The sequence below is a fragment of the Oryx dammah genome, unplaced genomic scaffold (genome assembly GCF_014754425.2).
Source record: "Oryx dammah isolate SB20612 unplaced genomic scaffold, SCBI_Odam_1.1 HiC_scaffold_28, whole genome shotgun sequence".
Classification (NCBI taxonomy): Eukaryota; Metazoa; Chordata; class Mammalia; order Artiodactyla; family Bovidae; genus Oryx; species Oryx dammah.
In genome coordinates, this window is record NW_024070212.1 from 8,221,440 (window position 1) to 8,245,980 (window position 24,541).

At 45.0% G+C, this 24,541-nt stretch overlaps 2 pseudogenes; both read right to left on the reverse strand.

The window, feature by feature from the left end:
- Positions 1–16,350: 16,350 nt before the first annotated feature.
- On the reverse strand, positions 16,351–17,965 carry LOC120855564 (annotated as a pseudogene).
- A 4,672-nt stretch (positions 17,966–22,637) lies between these two features.
- LOC120855565 lies at positions 22,638–23,263 on the reverse strand (annotated as a pseudogene).
- Positions 23,264–24,541: the final 1,278 nt, after the last annotated feature.

The following is a 24,541-nucleotide window of genomic DNA, read 5'->3' on the forward strand; positions in this document are numbered from 1 at the left end:
GTTACCAATCTGGGTATTGGCTGAGTCCAGCACATGGGTTCAAGTCCCAATCTGAGGTGAATGGTTTCAGTTAGTGACTACAAAGGGACAGTGAAGGTTTAAAATTAGGCAAGAAAAGGTTTAAAATTAGGTCTTGGTCCTTAAGAGGCATGTGGAATTCCACAAGCCCACAGGGGGAGGAAGCTCTGCTGATGTCATTGGTGGGGTAGGTCCAGGACAGAATTGTTAACCTCTATAGTCTTTGACTGAGGTCTTTCTCCTACATTCTTACATTCTTGTTCATACCCTCTCTATTTCTTTCTTTCTTCTGATAACCCTAGAAGACTTATGTGACCACCAAATCGTACTTTTTATTGCTTTTACTGTACCTCTCTGTGACTCTTACAAGTGCTGACCCTTTATTCCCAATTTATAGCTAGACCAACACCAGCTCATGAATACCATTGGGATGTCTGCTGTGCTATTTCTTTGCAACAACTTTTTGGGCACTTACACCCGGTTGGGAGACCATCTTGGAAAAGATAGCATCTAATATTATAAGTGCAAATCTTGACCAAATTGCACAGTGGATATTGACTTAAGAGTGAAATTTTGGATAGAATGGGAGTTAGAGACATTTCAGGTTTGGGTCTGAAATGGGTCAAGTTGCATCAGTCTCAACCAATACCCCTCTGGGCCGTATCCTCAGGGATTGGTAAAGAGTGAGACTACAAGGATTAAGAAGAAAAAAAAAAAACTTATTAGGTTATGTAATCATGTTTGGCCATGATACAAATTAGGAAACCAAGGAAAGTGGCTACTAAAGGAGGAAGCCAAAAAAAAAAATAAAGTGGCCACTAAATGGTTTCCTTAGTTATAATACTACATTGCAGTTAGATTTATATTATAGAAAGAAATTTGAATGGAGTGAGCTTCCGCACTTCAAATTTTCATGGCCTTGTATTTAAATTTAAATGAGACTCAAAGGGATTTAAGGTGTATGTAGCTCAGAGGGATACCCACAGGCAGGAGCCCCCTCTCTGGTTATTGCCTGAGGGGAAACACAGATAGGGATGAAAAAAAAAGGCCCCACCCATATTCAGGAACATCTTTGTACCCTGGGTTACTCAAGGGGCCCATCCTTAGCCCAGCTAGCGCTTGCAGTTGGTGTAAGTTACCAACAAACTGCCCTTACAGTTTTGCCCGGATGAAAATCAAAGGATAATAAGAGTCCATGTACCTTTTTCAATGCCTGATCTAAGTATGGCAGAGGACAAGTTGGAAAGTTTTTCTGAGGATCCTGAACTTTTTTTCAAAGGGACTTACCCAATTAGTGAGATCTTTCGATCTCATCTGAGGGGACTTATAGATCTTATTGATTAGTATCCCATTGCTGCACTCCTGAGAAAAAGCAGTGCATAATACTGGCGGCCGGAGCCCATGTGGACTAACTGGCAGCCCAAGCCCAACAGGACTACGCTGTGCTCTGAGTGGGGAATGATGTTGTCCTTGAGGCAAACCTGCAATGGAATTACCAGCTTAGTTCAATTGATAGAGACATATGAGACCCTATGATTAATAGTTTAATAGAGGGTATGCAGAAGGCAATGGCACCCTACTCCAGTAACTCTTGCCTGGAAAATCCCATGGACGGAGGAGCCTGGTAGGCTCCAGTCCATGGGGTCGCTAAGAGTCGGGCACGACTGAGCGACTTCCCTTTCACTTTTCACTTTCATGCATTGGAGAAGGAAATGGCAACCCACTCCAGTGTTCCTGCCTGGAGAGTCCCAGGGACAGAGGAACCTAGTGGGCTGTCGTCTACGGGGTCGCACAGAGTCGGACACAACTGAAGCGACTTAGCAGCAGTAGCAGCAGCATGAAGAAACTTACAGTAAAAGCTGTTAATTATGATAAGGTAAAAGAGGCTGAACAGGAACAGGATGAAAATCCTATAGTGTTCTAAAAGAGATTAGTGGAGGTTTTTAGGAAATATGCAAACACGGATCCCTTCTGCCCTGAGGGACAGCTCAGTCTGCCCCAGAATCAGGCACAAAATTCAGAAAGCAATTGCTGGTCCTCAGATTCCAATGAGCAATTTGCTGCAATCGACTTATTTGGTTTTCAAAAAGGCTGAATGTACCCTGGGAAATATGCAAAAGACCCAAATGATGGCGATGGCTTTGTCTGCTCAGAGACCGCTAACAGACAGTCTGGTTTTTCTGGGCCAATCTGGCAGACCACAAGGTCCGTGGGTATCCATACAGCCTCAGTGTACCTTGTGTGGACAAAAGGGGCACTGGGGGAAGGATTACAGTTGATGTGCCCTTTGCAAATAGCCAGGGCATTGGCATAAGGAATGCTCCAGATGCCAGAGAGCAATGGAGGCCCCTCAGCCACTGATGGTTTTGCAATCAGAAGACCTATGGAGCCTGAGGCTGAAAGTGACACTACCCAGAGATACCATGAGCTCGGGTGGTCATTTGATGTAGTGGGCCACTTGATAGAATTTCTTATAGACACTGATGCAAACTTCTCTGTTGAAACCCAGAGAATTGGAGATCTTAGCAATCATAAGGGATATGTAATGGGGTTGTCAGGGAAGAAAAAGGGGCATAGTTTCTTGGAGACCCTTTCGTGCAACATCAATGACCAGCTGTTTTACACTCCTTTCTGTTTGTGCCTGGTTGTCTCATCCCTTTAATAGGAAGTGATTTATTAACTAAGTTAGGGGTTTCTCTGTTTATTGAGGGACAAAGGAACCACCCTTATTGCCAAATGGTTTTAACAGAAAGTAGGAAGAAACAGATTGAAGCTGAGATAGAAGCCTTTTTAGACTCTGGAGTGTAGAATATAGAGGGTCCAGGCTTGGCCAAAGATAGCCGAAGAGTGGTTATTAAGTTAAGACCTGGGTGGGAATTTCTCTGCAAAAAGCAGAACCCTCTAAAATCAGAGGCACAGAGAGGAATCTCTCCCTCAGTTAAAAGATACCTTTTGCATGGTTTATTAGTACCTCAGTCTCTGCACAATATGCTGATATTACCCATTCTTACACCCACTGGAGAATATTGATTTGCATAAGATCTAAAGGCTATTAATGAAGCAGGGAAACCATCTAGCCTATTGTGCCTAAGCCTTATACTATTCTGACTCAGATCCCAGAGGAAGCCAACTGGCTTACTGTTTCAGATTTAAAGGATACTTTTTTCTACATTCCATCAGCCGAAGAATCTCAGTTTCTTACGCCCTCAAGTGGACAGATTCAGATACAAAAGAAACTGGACAATATACTTAGACTCGACTTTCCCAAGGATTTAGGGTAGCCCACATATTTTGGGGACTGCCTTGGCATAAGAACTGGGAATTCTTGTCCCATGAGTGAGAATTAAAGGGAACAAATGGAGTTATTCTGCAATGTAGATGATATTTTAATAGCAAGTTTTCCCTAAGAAGGCATCAAATGAGAATACTGTTAAGATGCTAACTCATTTATGAAAAAAGGGTAATAGGGTAGCCAAAGTTAAGGTGCAAATTTCTAAACAAGTTTTGTTATCTGGGATGCATGCTTACCCCAGGGAAGAGGTCTATATCTGCTGATAGAATAGTGCTAATTCAAAGATTAAAGTCTCCAAAAACAGTAAAACAGTTTAGGACGTTCTTGGGGGTAATTGGATATTGCTGGGTTAGATTCCTGGTTATGGGCTAGATGCAAAACCATTATATGAGCTCCTAAAACAAAATGCAGAAACTGGACCATTAAACTGGGGGGAAACAGAAGAACAGGTCTTCCAAATTCTAAAAAATTTATTAGACCCCCTTGCTCTGAGGTTGCCTAATTTAGAAAAAACATTTTTTCTCTTTGGTACTGAAGGAGGAGGTATGGCCCTTGGTGTGTTAACTCAATGTTTAGGCCCTACATACCAGCCTGTTGCACATCTATTTAAGAATTTGGACCTCTAATGAGGAAGGCTATCCAACAAAATAGAATGGCGTTGGACATTATCACAGCTTCATGGCGGGGTTGGGGAGCGGGGCGGGTAACCTGTGCTATCATTGACAGAATATTGTGTTTTTATTCCAGGTAATTCTGTTAGTGTATCTCAATTACTGAGTTACATGCACATATTACATGCACAAACAGAAGCTCTAAATGACCCTCTCCTAGGTTTGAAAAGTATTTTGGGAAAATGGTTTGGGTCTAAGATGATGGCTGAAATTTTAGACAGGCTTCTGTGTTTGTTTGTGTGTTCATGTGTGTCTATAAGTGTTATAGATATGGTATTGCCAAAGATTACTTAATAAAAGAGCCATATTCAATTGACTTAAAGGAAATTAAGCACTTACATAATACTCAGAAATACATAGTAATCTGGCCAGAATGAATTCCAGGTTCATGTTAACTGGAAAATATTCAGAACAAAACTAATAATATCTGGCTTGAAGGTGGCTTAAGCTTGTTGGTTTGATTAATATAGACATTCTAAAAATTATAAAAAGTTTCTAAAATTGGGATATGTCCTGGTATAATGTGATAGTTCTAGTTATCTTAAAATATTGTGTGTCACAACAGCAATCAGGATTCTTTATCAATTATACTGTAATCAGATGTTTAACTCTGTGTTTAAAGTCTTTTGTCATTTATAGATATTTTTATACTCTGGTGCTTAGAAAAAGTGCTTCATTATCGAGATTCATAAAGAAAGCTGTGAAGCATTTACAACAGTTCCATATCAAGATGATGATTATGGGGAGTGTTCCAGCTCATATTGACTTAAAACCACAAGCTGTCTTGTCCCTGAGGCTGTGAGATCAGGCATCCAGAGATATTTACTACCTGACAGGCAGGGTCAATGCCCCTACGCAGCCTTGAAGCAGTTACAGAAGATGGACCACTGCCTTTTTCCTTCCCATAAGAATAGTGAATAGTGAAGTGAAGTCGCTCAGTCGTGTCCGACTCTTTGCAACCCCGTGGACTGTAGCCCACCAGGCTCCTCTGTCCATGGGATTCTCTAGGCAAGAATACTGGAGTGGGTTGCCATTTCCTTCTCCATAAGAATATGGGACTAAAATCTGAGCAAATGACACAAGGAGGGAGCGGCGCAGGGTACTACATTTGAAAGAATGGCTTAACCTGAAGATACAACATACATGGATAAATCTTCCCGACCTAGGGATCAAACCCCGTCTCCTACACCTCCTGTCCCGGCAGGCACATTCTTTACTACTGAGCCACCTGGGAAGCCTTCATTGTAACATGTCAGCAAGCTAAATGACACGCCCAGAGGAACCATGACAGTTCCAAGGTCAACTATCACAGACCAGAGTGGGTGGTGACCCAATGCCTGGAGATTGCACCCTGTCTCCAAAATAGTTGAAATAATCCTCCCACTCATTAGCCTGTGGGATTTTTGTTGCTGTTCAGTCACTAAGTTGTGTCTGGCTCCTTGTGACCCCGTGGACTGTAGCACACAGGTTCCTCTGTCCTCCACCATCTCCCAGCGTTTGCGCAGATTCATGTCCAGTGAGATGGTGATGCTATCTAACCATCTCATCCTCTGCCTCCCCCTTCTCCTTTTGCCATCAATCTTTCCCAATGTTAAGGTCTTTTCCAATGAGTCGGCTCTTCACACTGAAACCTTTCACCTCAGATTGAGGCTTAAATCCACAGGTCAGGACTTGAACCCAGGCAAAAACCTGCTTGGGACTTGAACCCATGTGGTTGGGCCTCAAACCTGGCCAAAACCCAAGATCTTTCAACTGAAATCACACACCTGGTTTTAGGAGTCACCTTAGTGTGACTCAGGTTCTTGATGTCTCATTGCAGAAAGAATTCATTGAGAAACAAAGTGACAGGTAAGAAGTGTTTTGTTTCTTTTCTTTCTTTCTTTTTTTAGATAGAAACACACTCTACAGAGTGTGGGCCATCTCAGAAGGCAAGGGCAGCCTTGGGAGATACACACTCCATAGACGAGAGTGTGAGCCCTCACAGAAGGTGAGTGCAGCCTCAAAATGTGTGGTTAGCTTTTATAGGCTGGGCCAAAGATGGAGAAGCTCTATACAGTCAACAAAAGCAAGACCAGGAGCTGACTGTGGCTCAGATCATGAACTCCTTATTGCCAAATTCAGACTTAAATTGAAGAAAGTAGGGAAAACCGCTAGACCATTCAGGTATGACCTCAATCAAATCCCTTATGATTATACAATGGAAGTGAGAAATAGATTTAAGGGCCTAGATCTGATAGATAGAGTGCCTGATGAACTATGGAATGAGGTTCGTGACATTGTACAGGAGACAGGGATCAAGACCATCCCCATGGAAAAGAAATGCAAAAAAGCAAAATGGCTGTCTGGGGAGGCCTTACAAATAGCTGTGAAAAGAAGAGAGGCGAAAAGCAAAGGAGAAAAGGAAAGATATTAGCATCTGAATGCAGAGTTCCAGAGAATAGCAAGAAGAAATAAGAAAGCCTTCTTCAGTGATCAATGCAAAGAAATAGAGGAAAACAACAGAATGGGAAAGACTAGAGATCTCTTCAAGAAAATTAGAGCTACCAAGGGAACATTTCATGCAAAGATGGGCTCGATAAAGGATAGAAATGGTATGGACCTAACAGAAGCAGAAGATATTAAGAAGAGGTGGCAAGAATACACAGAAGAACTATACAAAAAAGATCTTCATGACCCAGATAATCACGATGGTGTGATCACTTATCTAGAGCCAGACATCCTGGAAGGGGAGGTCAAGTGGGCCCTTGAAGGCATCACTACAAACAAAGCTAGTGGAGGTGATGGAATTCCAGTGGAGCTGTTTCAAATCCTGAAAGATGATGCTGTGAAAGTGCTGCACTCAGTATGCCAGCAAATTTGGAAAACTCAGCAGTGGCCACAGGACTGGAAAAGGTCAGTTTTTATTCCAATCCCAAAGAAAGGAAATGCAAAAGAATGCTCAAACTACCACACAATTGCGCTCATCTCACATGCTAGTAACGTAATGTTCAAAATTCTCCAAGCCAGGCTTCAGCAATACGTGAACCGTGAACTCCCTGATGTTCAAACTGGTTTTAGAAAAGGCAGAGGAACCAGAGATCAAATTGCCAACATCCGCTGGATCATGGAAAAAGCAAGAGAGTTCCAGAAAAACATCGATTTCTGCTTTATTGACTATGCCAAAGCCTTTGACTGTGTGGATCCCAATAAACTGTGGAAAATTCGGAAAGAGATGGGAATACCAGACCACCTGACCTGCCTCTTGAGAAATCTGTATGCAGGTCAGGAAGCAATAGTTAGAACTGGACATGGAACAACAGACTGCTTCCAAATAGGAAAAGGAGTACGTCAAGGCTGTATATTGTCACCCTCCTTATTTAACTAATATGCATAGTACATCATGAGAAACGCTGGACTGGAAGAAACACAAGCTGGAATAAAGATTGCTGGGAGGAATATTAATAACCTCAGATATGCGGATGACACCACCCTTATGGCAGAAAGTGAAGAGGAACTAAAAAGCCTCTTGATGAAAGTGAAAGAGGAGAGTGAAAAAGTTGGCTTAAAGCTCAACATTCAGAAAATGAAGATCATGGCATCTGGTCCCATCACTTCATGGGAAATAGATGGGGAAACAGTGGAAACAGTGTCAGACTTTATTTCTTTGGGCTCCAAAATCACTGCAGATGGTGACTGCAGCCATGAAATTAAAAGACGCTTACTCCTTGGAAGGAAAGCTATGACCAACCTAGATAGCATATTCAAAAGCAGAGACATTACTTTGCCGACTAAGGTCTGCCTAGTCAAGGCTATGGTTTTTCCTGTGGTCATGTATGGATATGAGAGTTGGACTGTGAAGAAGGCTGAGCGCCAAAGAATTGATGCGTTTGAACTGTGGTGTTGGAGAAGACTCTTGTGAGTCCCTTGGACTGCAAGGAGATCCAACCAGTCCATTCTGAAGGAGATCAGCCCTGGGATTTCTTTGGAAGGAATGATGCTTAAAGCTGAAGCTCCAGTACTTTGGCCACCTCATGCGAAGAGTTGACTCATTGGAAAAGACTCTAATGCTGGGAGGGATTGGAGGCAGGAGGAGAAGGGGATGACAGAGGATGAGATGGCTGGATGGCATCACGGACTCGATGGACATGAGTCTGAGTGAACTCCGGGAGATGGTGATGGACAGGGAGGCCTGGCGTGCTGTGATTCATGGGGTCGCAAAGCGTCGGACATGACTGAGCGACTGAACTGAACTGAACTGAACTGAGACACATAGGTTTTCAAGGCCGAAGCCTGGTGTGTCTCCCTTTGCCTGGCAAAGCAAGAAAGCTGTTCGTTTCTACTTCCGTCTCCAGGATGTGAATCAGCACTGGAGTATAGAGAAGTCGAGTTTTTGGTAACATTCCCCTTTTGTTTCCGTATTCTCTCCCTTTCCTGATTACCAACCATTTGAATCAGCCCTTTGGGACTCAGGGATGGTCTAGGAGGCTGAATGAAGCCTATTTCCTACAAACATGAAATAGGAGACACAGAAAGGAAATGTACTCAGAAGAGCCCCCTGGGATTCTGTTCCCTTCACTGGAATCTGGTAACCTGGAAAGGTGCAGACAACACAAAGTTTGATGCCCACTCCCCGCTCTGGGGACCTGGCAGTGATGCTAGGGCTAAGTTGATCCCCCAAGGATAAGTATCTGCATGTAAAATCCCTGAGGGTGGATTCAGGGAACTCTTCAGCCTCCTCCAGGGCCATCTCTTGTGGAGCCAGTCGAGGGCTCACAACTTGTCCCTTAACTTGTCTCAGCTTAAAAAAAATGCACAACTTGAGTGCTGTGAGTTAAGTTTTATTTGGGGCAAAATGAGGACTGCAGCCCAGGAGTCAGCACTTCACTTCAGACAGCTCTGAGAAACTGGTTCAAAGAAGCAGGGGGGAAGGTCATTATATATGTAATTTTGGCGAAGGGGGAATACATGCAATCAAGCACACATTCTCTAGAAGGTTTCTGCTAGTCTCCTGAAGCTTTTGCTAGTCCTGAGGAACAGTCGTCACCATAAAGAACTTTAGTGATTTTCTAGATATGAGGAGATACAAGAACTGGGCACATAAAACCAGGTCCTAAAAATATCTAAATATATGAAGACCTCTCCTGCCAGTTCCCCCACTCTATCCCTCCCCCTCAGCAAAAAGGGCTTATTTCTGCTCTCTACCTTAAACTCATTTCAGTAGGTGTTGAAAGTCAGCAGCTGCAGCAGCACATGATTTAATCCTTATAGAGGGAGATGGCAAGTGCCGATTTGTAGTTAACACTTGCTTCCAAAGAGGAAACCAGTCCCCAGTTGGAGATAAACGAATGTCAAACTTTGGGAGGTAGTTGAGCCCTGCATTGCTGTGGATAAGGCTAAGGGGGCCATCTAGTGGCTGCCTATCCCTTTGTTTTGTTATTCTTGGGGTTCCTATGACTGTCATCTTGGAGGAAACTGCTGAGCAGGTTGTGAGGTTGTGTGGATCCTAGGAAAGTTCCTGACTTTGCGGGAATAGAGAAATCTGGCCCCAGGTGTTTTCAAATGAAGACAGGATCTGTGCACTTGCTGTAGGAAGGGGCTGCAGAGGCAGTGGGCCGCACTCTGGGGCATCCAGCATCTCTTTGGGCTCCCAGAAAAGATGCAGATGGGGGCTGAGTGCAAGCGCATGACTGTTACTCACTCCTCCAGTAACCTCCATGGAGTTGCAAAAGAGTGGGACAGGACTTAGAGACTAAAGAACAACAAAACAGTCACCTAGCTTTCCAACAAGATGTAACTTGATTTCCTCCGGTGTTTGACACTTGACCCCACCCTCAGCCCCACCTCCCATTTGTGGAGAGCAAATCCCAGCCAGACTGGTTTTGAACTTTTGTGATGGGATTGAGCTGGAATGTCAGGGAGAGGCAAGGGTGAGACTTTAACAGCAGTGTTTACTAAATTTGCATTACAAAGAGTCAGGGTCCCTAAGCAGATCTGGGAACTATGGGTGCAAAGCAGTATTCTGTGGGTTGTGAGTGGGATGGGAGAAGGGGAATTGCGAAAAGAGTTGTTGTTCAGTTGCTCAGTCATGTCCAACTCTTTGCAACCCCATGGGCTGCAGTACGCCAGGCTTCCCTGTTCTTCACCATTTCCCAGAGCTGCTCAGACTCATGTCCGTTGAGTTGGTGAAGCCACCTAATTAAGCAGGGTGACAATATACAGCCTTGACGTACTCCTTTTCCTATTTGGAACCAGTCTGTTGTTGCATGTCCAGTTCTAACTGTTGCTTCCTGACCTGCATACAGACTTCTCAAGAGGCAGGTTAGGTGGTCTGGTATTCCCATCTCTCTCAGAATTTTCCACAGTTTATTGTGATCCACACAGTCAAAGGCTTTGGCATAGTCAATAAAGCAGAAATCGATGTTTTTCTGGAACTCTCTTGCTTTTTCCACAATCCAGCAGATATTGGCAATTTGATCTCTGGTTCCTCTGCCTTTTCTTTTTTCTTTTCTTTTTTTTCCTCTGCCTTTTCTAAAACCAGCTTGAACATCAGGGAGTTCATGGTTCACGTATTGCTGAAGCCTGGCTTGGAGAATTTTGAGCATTACTTTACTAGCATGTGAGATGAGTGCAATTGTGCGGTAGTTTGAGCATTCTTTGGCTTTGCCTTTCTTTGGGATTGGAATGAAAACTGACCTTTTCCAGTCCTGTGGCCACTGCTGAGTTTTCCAAATTTGCTGGCATATTGAGTGCAGCACTTTCACAGCATTATCTTTCAGGATTTGAAACAGCTCAACTGGAATTCCATCACCTCCACTAGCCTTGTTTGTAGTGATGCTTTCTAAGGCCCACTTGACTTCACATTCCAAGATGTCTGGCTCTAGATTAGTGATCACATCATCGTGATTACCTGGGTTGTGAAGATTGTTTTTGTACAGTTCTTCCATGTATTCTTGCCACCTCTTAATATCTTCTGCTTCTGTTAGGTTCATACCAGCCAAAGCAAAAACAACACCCAGTTGTGGATGTGACTGGTGATAGAAGCAAGATCTGATGCTGTAAAGAGCAATATTGCATAGGAACCTGGAATGTCAGGTCCATGAATCAAGGCAAATTGGAAGTGGTCAAACAAGAGATGGCAAGGGTGAACATTGACATTCTAGAAATCAGTGAACTAAAATGGACTGGAATGGGTGAACGTAACTCAGATGACCATTATATCTACTACTGCGGGCAGGAATCCCTCAGAAGAAATGGAGTAGCCATCATGGTCAACAAAAGAGTCCGAAATGCAGTACTTGGATGCAATCTCAAAAATGACAGAATGATCTCTGTTCGTCTCCAAGGCAAACCATTCAATATCACAGTTATCCAAGTCTATGCCCCAACCAGTAATGCTAAAGAAACTGAAGTTGAACGGTTTTATGAAAGACCTACAAGACCTTTTAGAACTAACACCCAAAAAAGATGTCCTTTTCATTCCAGGGGACTGGAATGCAAAAGTAGGAAGTCAAGAAACACCTGGAGTAACAGGCAAATTTGGCCTTGGAATGTGGAATGAAGCAGGGCAAAGACTAATAGAATTTTGCCAAGAAAATGCACTGGTCATAGCAAATACCCTCTTCCAACAACACAAGAGAAGACTCTACACATGGACATCACCAGATGGTCAACATCGAAATCAGATTGATTATATTCTTTGTAGCCAAAGATGGAGAAGCTCTATACAGTCAGCAAAAACAGGTTGGGAGCTGACTGTGGCTCAGATCATGAACTCCTTATTACCAAATTCAGACTGAAATTGAAGAAAGTAGGGAAAACCGCTAGACCATTCAGGTATGACCTAAATCAAATCCCTTATGATTATACAGTGGAAGTGAGAAATAGATTTAAGGGCCTAGATCTGATAGATAGAGTGCCTGATGAACTATGGAATGAGGTTTGTGACATTGTACAGGAGACAGGGATCAAGACCATCCCCATGGAAAAGAAATGCAAAAAAGCAAAATGGCTGTCTGGGGAGGCCTTACAAATAGCTGTGAAAAGAAGAGAGGCGAAAAGCAAAGGAGAAAAGGAAAGATATTAGCATCTGAATGCAGAGTTCCAAAGAACAGCAAGAAGAGATAAGAAAGCCTTCTTCAGCGATCAATGCAAAGAAACAGGAAAACAACAGAATGGGAAAGACTAGAGATCTCTTCAAGAAAATTAGAGCTACCAAGGGAACATTTCATGCAAAGATGGGCTCGATAAAGGATAGAAATGGTATGGACCTATTTCAAGGTAAAGGTAATAAAATCTAACAGATTCTGGAAAGCTCTTTATCTCTCCCTTAACTGCTTAAATTTACTTTGGAAAGGGGGCCTGTACCAGGAAGAGAGCTATTACCTGAGACACCTAAAGAAATTTATTCACCTTTTGTTTTCCAAACACCTCTGCCTTCCTGTGAATAGTTTTCTTCCCCTTTGTCTACATAAAGAAAAACCACACAAGGTGAAATTGCGAATTTAAATTTTGTTTGTTACTGAATGCAAATTTGTGAGCCCAATGCACAGTGAGGTTGACCTTGGGTGGCCTCAGCCTGCTAAGGCTTGGAGTGGGGTTCGGGTTCCCAGCCAGAGACAGAGGCTGTGTTGCAGCAGTGTGAGCACCAAATCCTAACCACTAGATCAATGGTCAGGGACAGGGCCTGGTTCTTTGGGTTTGCAGAAAAGAATTCCCACAAATATAGAAAACAGGGAAACAAATAAAATATTTATTCAGAGGAAAAAGAGTATAGCATGTGTGGATAGACAAATCGGCGAACTCTAGAGAGAGCGAGTGTCTGAATTGCTGAGTTGCACCCTTGTGGTAGTTTGAATTACTTTTACAGGGCATTTCTTCTGAGTTTCCTTTGGCCAATCATTTTGATTTTCTGGTTCACTATTCATATTTGGTATATCTCAGGATCTCTCATATGTTCGTAAACATCTCTTAGCCAAGTTGGATTTTAGCCAAGATGAATAGGTGTATAGATAGAGAATATCCTTTGACATAACTCCATCTTTGACCTCAAAGGAGCCTTTTCTGCACATGTGTGGTTGGGGAGGTCTCTTGACTTCAAGAATGAGAAATATATGTCCTGGATAGGGCCCAGCCTCCTCCCTTAATTGTCCTGCTGCTTTTGTTTTGGAGTTTCAGTCCATAGGGAATGAATCTCCAATTGCTCTACCATGTTGGGGGTCCATCTACCTCGTGCATCACACTCTCTGAGAAACATAAACCCCCCAAAATCTTTATTGGGCAGATGACAGGCAAAGGTCTGTTTTCTGTAACTTCTTCAGGCTGACAGGGCCTCATAGACCCTACCTAGTTGGAGTCATGGAGCTCTCACCCTGTCTCATTAAAGAGGTCCCACGGTGATTTCAGTTGCTTTTGCAGGGTCTGCTGTGGGGAGTGACTGGAGTCCCTGCATCACCGTTGTCTTATAGACCAGTGGTCAGTGACAAGGTCCTAGCCTTTTGGCTTTGCAGAAGGGAATTCCCACAGAGGTGGTGTTTATTAGGAGGAAAAAGAATACAGTGCCTGTGGATGGATACACGGGCAGGCTCAGAGGGAGAGCTGCACCCTGGTGGTAGTTTGAATCACTTCTATGGGGCATTTCTTTCCAATTTACTTTGGCCAATCATCTTGCTTTGTCTGGTAAAGAGGCCATATTTGGCATAGCTCAGGGTCATCCCGTGTGTGTGCACATCTTTTAGCCCAGATGGATTCTAGTAAAGCTTATGGGTAGTTGACATCACTTTCTTTGAGGTTATCCCTCCTCCCTTCTCAACTTCCAAGGAGCCTTTCAGTGCATGTGTGGTCCGGGAGGTCTCCTTAACTTTAGAATGAGGAATGTGGTCTTCCATCTCTCATCTTTACAGGGCCCAGCCTCCTCCATCATCCTGTTTTTATAGAGTTTCTGCTATTATGAAATTTCTGTCCACAGGGGAGAAACTGTTGAGCCTGGGCCCATGTATGTCCTACCTCTAGGGCAAATAAACAAAAATGAGTTTAGTGCACAGAAAGGTTTATTGGAGGTGTCAACTTAAGAAAAAGCACAATATGAGAGTTGTGAGTCAAGTTTTATTTGGGGCAAAACGAGGACTGCAGCCTGGGAGATGGCATCTCAGATACCTCTGAGAAACTACTCCCAAGATGTAGGAGGGAAAAATAGTATATATGTAATTTTGGTAAAGGGGGAATCAACCAAGCACATACTTCCCATAAGGTTTCTACTAGTCTTGTGATACTTTTGCTAGTCGTCAGGAAGAGTTGTCACCATGGATTTTAATACTTTTCCAGAGAGGAGACACAAGAATTAGGCTCAAAAAATGGGCTCCTAGGCCTTCCCTGGTGGCTCAGTGGCAGAGTCCACCTGCCAGTGCAGGAGACGTGGGTTTGATCCCTCGTCTGGGAAGATCCTGCATGCCACAGAGCAACTAAGTCTGTGCACCGTAACCACTGAGCCTGTGCTCTAGAGTCTGGGACCTGAAACTGCTGAGCCCATGCGCTGTGACTACTGAAGCCCAAGAGCCCTAGAGTCCATGCTCTGCAACAAGAGAGTCCGCTACCAAGAGAAGCTATCACACCACAGCTAGAGAGGAGCTCACTCGCTGCAACTAGAGAAAAACCTGTGTATCAAGAAGCACAACCAAAAAAAAAAAAAAAGGCTCCTGAAAATATCTACCTATCTGAAGCCCTGTCTTATTAGTTTTTCCCCCCAAGCACAGAATGCCTCATTTTGTTACCGAATCCACATTTTGTCTGCTTGCCACATGACAGGCCAATTAGCTGAGAGAGGAGATGTTGAGGCAAGAAATACGACTTTCTTCAGAAAGCCAGCCGACTGGGAAGATGGCAGACTAATGTCTAGAAATAACTATCTTATCACGGTCTGGATGCCATTTTCTTTTATAGAATGAGAGAGAGATGGGATGAGGAAGTAAAATAAAAAGGGCCATCAGTCTTACAAATCATGTCTGGGAATGACCAGTATTGGGGAAGGGATATGTTAATACCTTGTTTCTTGCAGCCATTAGGCGCAGGTGTGCAGAGTCAGGTTATATTTCTGTGTGCTGAGCAAAGGCACTTTAGTTTAACAGTCCAGCAGAGGGGTGGGGTCCTTTTAGGAAGGCCATTATGTATGATTATAATAACAAAAACAAAACAAAACAAAAAAATAAAGGTTAAAGTCAAAGAGATCCAGCATGGAGTCAAGGCTCTTACCTGCAACAATTTCTGCTCTCTACCCTGATCTCCTTTCAGAGGGTGTTGAAAATCAACAGGTGTAGCAGCATATGATTTAATCCTTGTACAGGCAGATGGCAAGCACCCACCCAACAACTGCCAATTTGTAGTTGACAGAGGGCTGAGCAAGAACAAGCGGCTTGTGTTCAAAAACTCCAAACTCCCTGAAGGGTTTCAGCAAAGCATTTTTAAAGGCAAGGGGAGGAAGAGGTGTCCTAGGGTATGTGATCAGCTCCTGCACAATTCTCTGATTGGTTGATGATGATCAATCCTTGGGCACTAGAAGCAAGCTCCTGCTCATGATCATCAAGTATTAATAGTTAATTTCATCCATTTGGTGGCAGTTTTATCAGCTGAAAAACTTAGGAAATATGCATTAGATACCATTATCTAGATACTTCAGAGGGGAGAAAAAACAGAATTGCGGGGGAACTGAGAAGGTCCCATATGATCTGGCTTGGTTACATAATCAGGGGCTTACTTAGGACTTTTGAAACTGTACAATCTCATATTAAGACTTCAACCCACTGTCTTTTAATTGAGATCACACACCTGGTCTCAGGATTCAGTGAACTCAGGTCCTTTTTGTCTTGTTGCAGAAAAAAGTCTAATCAGAGACAAAGTGATAGGTAAAGAATGGATTTATTTAGACAGATACATATTTCATAGACAAGATGAGGTATGTCTTAAAAAGCAAGAACAAATTCGGTAGAAACACACTTCACTGACATACTGTGGGCTATCTCAGAAGGTAAGAGGGCCCCAAATATGGAGAGGTTAGTTTTTATGGGTAGGGTAATTTCATAGACTAATGAGGGGGAGGATTATTTCAACTATTTTAGAGAAGGGGTGGAGATTTCCAGGAATTAGGCCACTGTTCACTGATTTTTTTTTTTTCTTCACATTGCAGTAAACTTCTTTTAAGGTCTCTGAGAGTTTCAATAGAAATGTCGTGTGCAAAATGACAGCTGTCCAGGGTCTGGCTGACAGGACCCCCTCCCGAGGCAGGTGGGCATGCAGGTGGGTGCAGCTTGACTTTCTGCCCCGGCACCGGGGTGCCTCCTTCACGGTAGAGCCACCTATGTCCGGGGCCCAGGAGGGTGACTGGAAGGGGCCCCGGGGCCATCAGGCTGAGTCCTGACCCATGCTGCAGCCCAGCGCCTCGATGTCATTGCTGACGTCCAAAATCACGCGGTCCCACTTGTCTCACTCCGAGGGCGCGGACTGGTTGTCAGAGCTGCCTGCGGTCCTGTTCCCGTTGGAGGTGGAGGTGGAGGTGGAGCTCGTGGCCCGGAGGTACCTGCCAAAGCTGTCCGTGATGATCCCATGGCCATCCTTCAGCCCAATGGTCTCCAAGAAGTTCTCGAAGTGCTGGCTGTCTTTCTCAGGGATGAAGGGCCGCAGACCGAGCAGCAGGAACTTGGCTGTCCCCATAGAGCTGCCGTAGGTTGATGCAGAACTCGTGCACCGAGGCGCCGTCAGGGTACTCGTGCAGCAGCGCTGCAAACTGCTGGATCTCCTGCGACGACAGCTTGGTGCGCAGCGTGAGCATGTGGTCCTGCAGAAACTCTGCAGCCGTGGCGCTCAGCTCACTCTCGCTGACCGTCTTGGCGTGGGGTGTCCTCTGCATGCAGAAGGACAAGGGTGAGACGCAGCCTGCATGTGCACGCTCGGGGAAGGAGAAAGTGCTGGCTTCCGTCTCATATGGCTCCTTCATGTCCACCTTTGTGGAAGAGTCATCACTGTGAAGGGATAGGTGGTGGGTGGGTGTCGAGGCCCCATCAAATATGGCTCTGTCCAGGAAGTCAATGGTGGACTCTGTACACAATCTGGAAGACCTGGCCAAGCAGGGAGCACAGCTCTTCCGCGGCGACCTTGCTCTCTGTGGCCAGGATCACCAGGCAGCATGCCTACACAGACACCACTCCACTCTCCGACACGGAGCCTGTGGTGAGGCCTCGGGAACTTTCTGCACACAAACTCTGGCTGGGGGAGATGCTGGGGTCCTGGGCTGTCTTCAGGACCACCAGGTGTGAGGCGTCATCTCGTACGTAGGACACGGCGGCAATGTCATGGATAGAACCCTGAGGATAGTGTCCTCCCTGTCCCTCCCAGCCAGCTTGACGTTGTAGGCAGACAGACTGATCACAGTGTCATGCTCCTGGGTCAGGTGTGTGGGGAGCTGGTGGGGTCTCTTTGCACTGTCTATGAAATGCGGGATTTTGGTCCTACTGGAAGGATTCAGGTATCCTGGCATGGACGTTAACTGACCTAAATACTTCACCTCCTTCTCGATATAGTTGCTCAGCAGTCTGTCGGGCTCGACGTGCTCGGGCAGGGACAGCACCACAGTGTGCAAAGGGCGCCTCTCTGTCACCTTCTCATGGGTTTTCTTATCTCTACTCTTTTCACAATTCCAGGCGACACAATTCCAGGCTGCGCACTTTATATGAAATCCACTCTGGTCTATTGGTTCTCTGGAAGCTCGATGAGTCCTGTCCTTTTGAAATGGGGCCCCTTGTGATGAGTAATCTTCAACTGAAGGACACAGCTGGCTCCTAGAAAATTTTCTGGCCCATAACCGGGGCCAGCTCCTCTGCAGCCCCTGGTCACTCACCCGCCAGGAAGGCCATGTGGAGAGCCTACGTTTGCAGGAGAGTCACTGACCGGAAGGGGTGGAAAGGCGTGACTCCTTCCTCCCCCGCTCGCGCTTCTTGCCCTTCTTGCCCTCTTCCTCCATGTCTCCGCGAGCGGCCCCCCGCGGCCTGGCCAGCCCCAGGAGCGCCGCGCCGCCCGCTGCCGCTACATGCTTGCCCTGGTCCCGTGGCCACCGACGGTCCTGCGCCACTCGCCCGGCCGCAGTCTCTGCCCGTGGCCGCCAGGGGCCGTCCACGCCCTCTGTTCACTGATTTTTGATGGTTGGCATTGAAACTGTCATGATACTGGTGGGTGTATCACTTAGTTTGCTGATGTGTTACCATGAACTTACTCTGAGGCCCAAGGTCTAGTGGGAGTTGATGCATCTTCCACCTTGACCTATTTTGTTCTAATCAGTTTATGTCTTGTCCCTGGGCCATGTCATTCTTTTAAAGACTCTACCCTGACCCCTTCCCTCCTGTTTCAGAAAGGTAATTTGGATAGAGGATTGGTAGGCTGAGTATTGCTAAAGGAGGAGACAGGCAAGTAGTAGCTAAATCGTACAACTCATATTCGGACTTGAACACACAGTCTTTTGTTGAGATCATACACCTCATCTCAGGACTTAATGAAGCTCAGAACTTAGAAGTGGTAGAGGAGGAACCAGTATACATACAAATTTTTTTTTTTTTTTTGTCTAGGGAATACATGCAGTCAAGCATACATACCTCTTTCATCTGTTGGTGTTTTTATTTCTATAAAGAGCATAAAGATATTGTTATGTGCCCCTGCCCCAAGGCTACACTGTTGATTCTTGGCTGTTCCTCCCATGTCTTTACATCCTCTCCTTCCCAGATTAGCAACTGTTTGAGTCTGTCCTTTGGAACTCAGGGAAGCTCATGGAGGCTGGAGTCTGTTCCTTACAAAGACTAGGAGACACGGAAAGGCTTCCAAGACCAGGAGCCCCTCAGGGTCTTGCTCAGTTTCATAAACAGCTGTTAGGCCAAAGCACAGAAAGCCTCACTCTGTTCTTCACCCTGTTGGTGGGCAACTATAGAGGGTTATGACAATGTAGAACTGGGTGGTGAACAATGCTTTTTTTGTCCTTCCTCGTTCACGCTTTTGTATCTCTAGATCTCTACCCCTTTTTTTAGCTCAGGATATTATATAAGCTTCAGTTACCTGGCTGCCTTTGATTCTTCATATCTTCACGTGCTCCTGGAGATATGTAATTTTGTTTGTTTTTCCTCTATTAATCTGTTTTATATAGTTTAATTATTAGACCAGTCAAATAACATAGAACTGAGACAGGAAAGGGCAGGGCACAAACTTTAAAAGAATGAAATACCCTGAGAACACATGCGACTTAAACTGATTAGAACCAACTAGGCATAAGATGGCAGATGAGTCATCTACTAGATCTTGAGCCTCACTATACGCTTATTGTAGCACATCAACGTGCTAAATGACACATCCACAGGTGCCGTGGTTCAGTTCCTGAAAATCCCCACCCCTTCCCAAAAGAGATGGAATACTCTTCCCACTCATTAGCCTGTGAAATTACCCACCCTTAAAAAAACTGGCAATCCCATATTCAGGACTATTGAAACCATACAACTCATATTAGGACTTGAACTCAGATTAGGATAAGGTTAGCATACCCCACTCCAGTACTCTTGCCTGGGGAATCCCATGGATGGAGGAGCCTGGTGGGCCGCAGTCCATGGGGTCGCTAAGAGTCGGATGTGACTGAGCGACTTCACTTTCACTTTTCACTTTCATGCACTGGAGAAGGAAATGGCAACCCACTCCAGTGTTCTTGCCTGGAGAATCCCAGGGACGAGGGAGCCTGGTGGGCTGCTGTCTATGGGGTCGCGCAGAGTCGGACACAACTGAAGTGACTTAGCAGCAGCAGCAGCAGCATACCCTGGTGCCTTTTTTTGCCTCTTTTGCCTTCTGAGATGGCCTACACTCTGTCAACAGATGGCCTACACTCTGTCAACGAAGTGTGTTTCCTCCCTAAGTAAACCTTTTTCACTTTACTATTTTTTGCTCTTGAATTCTTTGTTTCATGAAACCAAGAACACGCACTTGGTGGCTGTCACAAGAACTGGGATGTGACCATCCTCCTGTGCCCCACTCTCCTGCAATAGGAGGCTGGGAAATTTTTTCTGCTCTTACATTGCTTATTTGAATTGTGATTTTTTTTTTTTAAGCACCATCCTTCTAGGAGCTTTAACATTACCAGTTTTGAAACTTTTATTTCTGCAAATTGTAACAAATATTGCTAACACTACCATTAAAGGCAGAACTGTGTCTGCCTGCCCCTACCTGCCCATCCAATTCATAAACCGAAGTTCTAACCCAGTTTAGAACTTGACATCTAAGTTGTCAATCAAACATAAACATGGTTTATGTTTATATTTGTGCATGAGGCCTTTAAAGAAGTGATTATAAAACTGAACAGAACCCTATCGGAACCTCCCCTGGTACAAATCTTTTGCATGTCTTCAGTTTCTTGTATGTAGGAAAGAAGCTTCAGCCTCCTAGACCTTCCCTGATTATCAAAGGGTAAATTCAAACAGTTGTTAATCAAAATAGTGAGGCAATGGGGAATGAAAAGAGGAACTGATCTTAGGTAGCCTCAACCTGAAGCAGCTTGAAGTGGGCCTTTGGTTTCCTGGCCAGAGAGTGAGTTGGGTTATGGCAGTGAAAACACCAAATCCTACCCACCAGGCCCATGGTCAGCGACAAAGCCCTGGCTCTTTGGCTTTGCAGAAAAGAATTCCCATAAAGGCAGAAAGTAGTGAAGCAAGTAGAGTATTTACTAGGTGGAAAAAATTTCATATGTGTGGATAGACACAAAGGTGAGCTCAGAGAGAAAGTCCCTGAGTCTTGCCCTTGTGGTCGTTTAAATCACTTTTGTGGAGCATCTCTCTGGTTTTTCTTAAGCTTATCATTTTGATTTGCCTGGCTCAGAGTCCATATTTGGTATGTCTCAGGATCCTCCCATATGTGTGCATGCGTCTCTTAGCCAAGATGGATTCTACTGCCAGAGGCCTATGGGTAGCCTGGCGTCAGTTGGCATCACTTCCCTTTTGACCTCCAAGGACATGCATGGTCAGGGAGATGTCCTGTCTTCGAGAATGAGAAATACGTGGTCTGGGCAAGGCCTAGCCTCTTCTCTGAAACGCCCTGCTATTTTCCTCTTGGAGTTTCAGCCCACAGAGAATGAATCTTCTATCACCTTACCCAGGGGTTTACCTATCTATTTCCTGCCTCAGAATGGTCAAGAAACTATAGTGCAGTGATAAAACAGGGACCTGGTTTCTACTCAGGTGACATATACAACAATATCTTTGAGTTCTTCTGCAGGAACTAAAGTCCCCACCGAGGTGGAGGATGATAACTTCAGACTGAGTAAAAGATTCCTGGAACACTGCCTTGCTACCTTCCTACCAACCAGTCAGGAGAAAGTCTGCACACAGTGGAAGATAACAAAGACTCTGACCCCCCTTTCCAAATGATTAACTGAGATAAGCTTCCCCTCTCTTCCTTTAAAAACTTTCCTGGTCAAACAGAATTTATGAGTTGGTTCTTGGATAGGAGTCCACCTTCTCCCTACGTTGCTGACCTCCTGAATAAAGTAAACTTTCCTTTCTAACCAGCACTTGTCTCCTAAATATTGGCTTTCAAGTGGTGAACCATTGAACCTGAGTTCAGTAACAATTATGATTAAATGAAGTCACTAGTTCAGTTCAGTTCAGCTGCTCAGTCATGTCTGACTCTTTGTGACCCCATGGACTGCAGCACACCAAGCTTCCCTGTCCATCACCAATTCCCTGAGCTTGCTCAAACTCATGTGCATCAAGTTGGTGATGCCATCTAACCATCTCATCCTCTGTCGTCCCTTTCTCCTCCTGCCTTCAATCTTTCCCAGCATCAAGGTCTTTTCCAATGAGTCAGCTCTTTGCATCAGATGGCCAAAGTACTGGAGCTTCAGCTTCAGCATCAGTCCTTCCAACAAATACCCAGGACTGATCTCCTTTAGGATGGACTGGTTGGATCTCCTTGCAGTCCAAGGGACTCTCAAGTCTTCTCCAGCACCACAGTTCAAAAGCATCAGTTCTTTGGCACTCAGCTTTCTTGATAGGCCAACTTTCACCTCCATACGTGACTACTGGAAAAACCATAGCTTTGACTAGACAGATCTTTGTTGGCAAAGTAATATCTCTACTTTTTCATATGCTGTCTATGTTGATCATAGATTTTTTCCAAGGAGCAAGTGTCTTTTAATCTCATGGCTGCAGTCACATCTGCAGTGATTTTGGAGCCCCAGAAAATAAAGTCTGCCACTGTTTCCATATCTATTTGCCATGAACTGATGGGACAGAGTGCCATGGTGTTTGTTTTTTGAATGTTGAATTTTAAGCCAGCTTTTTCACTTTTCTCTTTCATCAAAAGGCTCTTTCTGCCATAAGGGTGGTGTTATCTGCATATCTGAGGTTATTGACATTTTTTCCAGCAATCTTCTTTTTTTTTTTTGGCTATCATCATCGTCATTTTTACCCTCAAGTTCATTCAGGGTAACTCCTATTCATCCTTCAAAACCCCATTTGGTTTCACCATCTGTCTTGCCCAGAGTGAACTCTCAATGATTTTTGTGACCATTTGACAAGTTCCTAGACTGAGGCCCAGAGCAGCCAGATCACTCCTGAGGTTTTTCAGCATCCGGCTCCTTCTTCCTCTATCTGCCCAATTCCAGGGCATGGGTCTCAGGCCTGGCCAGTCCAGCTTAGGAGCATGTAGACATAGGCAGTATCAATTCAAATCCATCGCCAGCCAGCCCTGGGCATCAGTGGTCAATGCCCACAGGTAGGACTGCTTGGCTTTATACTCAGACACCCAGTGCCTCTGGCCCACATTCCAGCAGCCTACTCCCTCCCCACCAGGGCCATCTTCCTCAGTGTTGGCAGCCTTACAGTGGGTTTCAAAGAAGTACTGGCACAGAGGACTGCTGCCAGCCGCAGGCACCTCCTCCAGCATCTCCACCTCACACCCACACAGGTCCACAGCAGTCCAGGGGTCTGTTACGAGCTGTGGATGGCATCACACAGGCCAGCCCTCCACAGCAACCAGTTGGTGCTGTCTTGCTTACCCCTCACAGATAGCGGTCAGCTGGGCTCCAGGTGGGCTCCCCAAAGGCCTCGGACTTCAGCAGAAAAAGCAGAGGGGGCCCCATGAGGGTACCCCTGGATAGGGCTACACGGGGGGGACAAGCAGTCACACTCAGGTGCTGGAAATGGGGTCAGGGTGAGGGTGGGGGGTGGGGCTCCACTGGGACATTGGGGAGGAGGAAAAATAGGAGGATGGGAAGGGAGCCTGAGGGGTGGGGGAGCATCTCGCTGAGCACCTGTCAGCATCTTCTTACCTCTGAGCTCCAGGGCTAGGGACCCCTGGTGCCAGGAGGCCCGTGCTGGGGACACGGGTGGCCTCCTAACTTCCTGACATCTCAGGAGACGAAGGGGGCGACCGTGTAGGGCGACCTCAGCTCCCCCCGGCTGTCTCTGGCATGTTGGCCCTTCCTTCTGCTTGCTGGCGGCAGGGTCGAGGGTTCTTCCGGCAATCTTGATTCCAGCTTGTACTTCATCCCGCCTGGCATTTCGCATGATGTACTCTGCATATAAGCTAAATAAGCAGGGTGACAATATACAGCTCTGGTGGACTCCTTTCCCGTTTTGGAACCAGTCCATTGATCCATGTCCAGTTCTAACTGTTGCTTCTTAACCTGCATACAGATTTCTCAGGAGGCAGATCAGGTGGTCTGGTATTCCCATCTCTTGAAGAATTTCCCACAGTTTGTTGTGATCCACACAGTCAAAGGCTTTGGTGTAGTCAATAAAGCAGAAGTGGATGTTTTTCTGGAACTCTCTTGCTTTTTTGATCATCCGATGGATGTTGGCAATTTGATCTCTGGTTTCTCTGGGTTTTCTAAATCCAGCTTGAACATCTGGAAGTTTGAGGTTCATGTACTGTTGAAGCCTGGCTTGCAGAATTTTGAGCATTACTTTGCTAGCTGTGAAATGAATGCAGTCGTGCGGTAGTTTGAACATACTTTAGCATTGCTTTTCTTTTGTACTGGAATGAAAACTGACCTTTTCCAGTCCTGTGGCTACTGCTGAATTTTCCAAATTTGCTGGCATATTGAGTGCAACACTTTCACAGCATCATCTTTTAAGATTTGAAATAGCTCTCCTAGAATTCCATCATATCCATTAGCTTTGTTCATAGTGATGCTTCCGAAAGTCCACTTAACTTCTCACTCCAGGATATATGGCTCTAGGTGAGTGATAAAACCATCATGGTACCTGGGTCATTAAGATTTTTTTGTACAGTTCTTTGTGTATTCTTGCCACCTCTTCTTAATATCTTCTGCTTCTTTTAGGTCCATACCGTTTCTGTCCTTTATTGTGCCCATCTTTGCATGAAATGTTCCCTTGGTATCTCTAATTTTCTTGAAGAGATTGCTAGTCTTTCTCATTCTATTGTTTTACTCTATTTCTTTGCATTGATCGTTAAGATGGCTTTCTTATCTCTCCTTGCTATTCTTTGGAACTCTACATTCAAATGGGTATATCTTTCTTTTTCTACTTTGCCTTTAGCTTGTTCAGCTCATAGA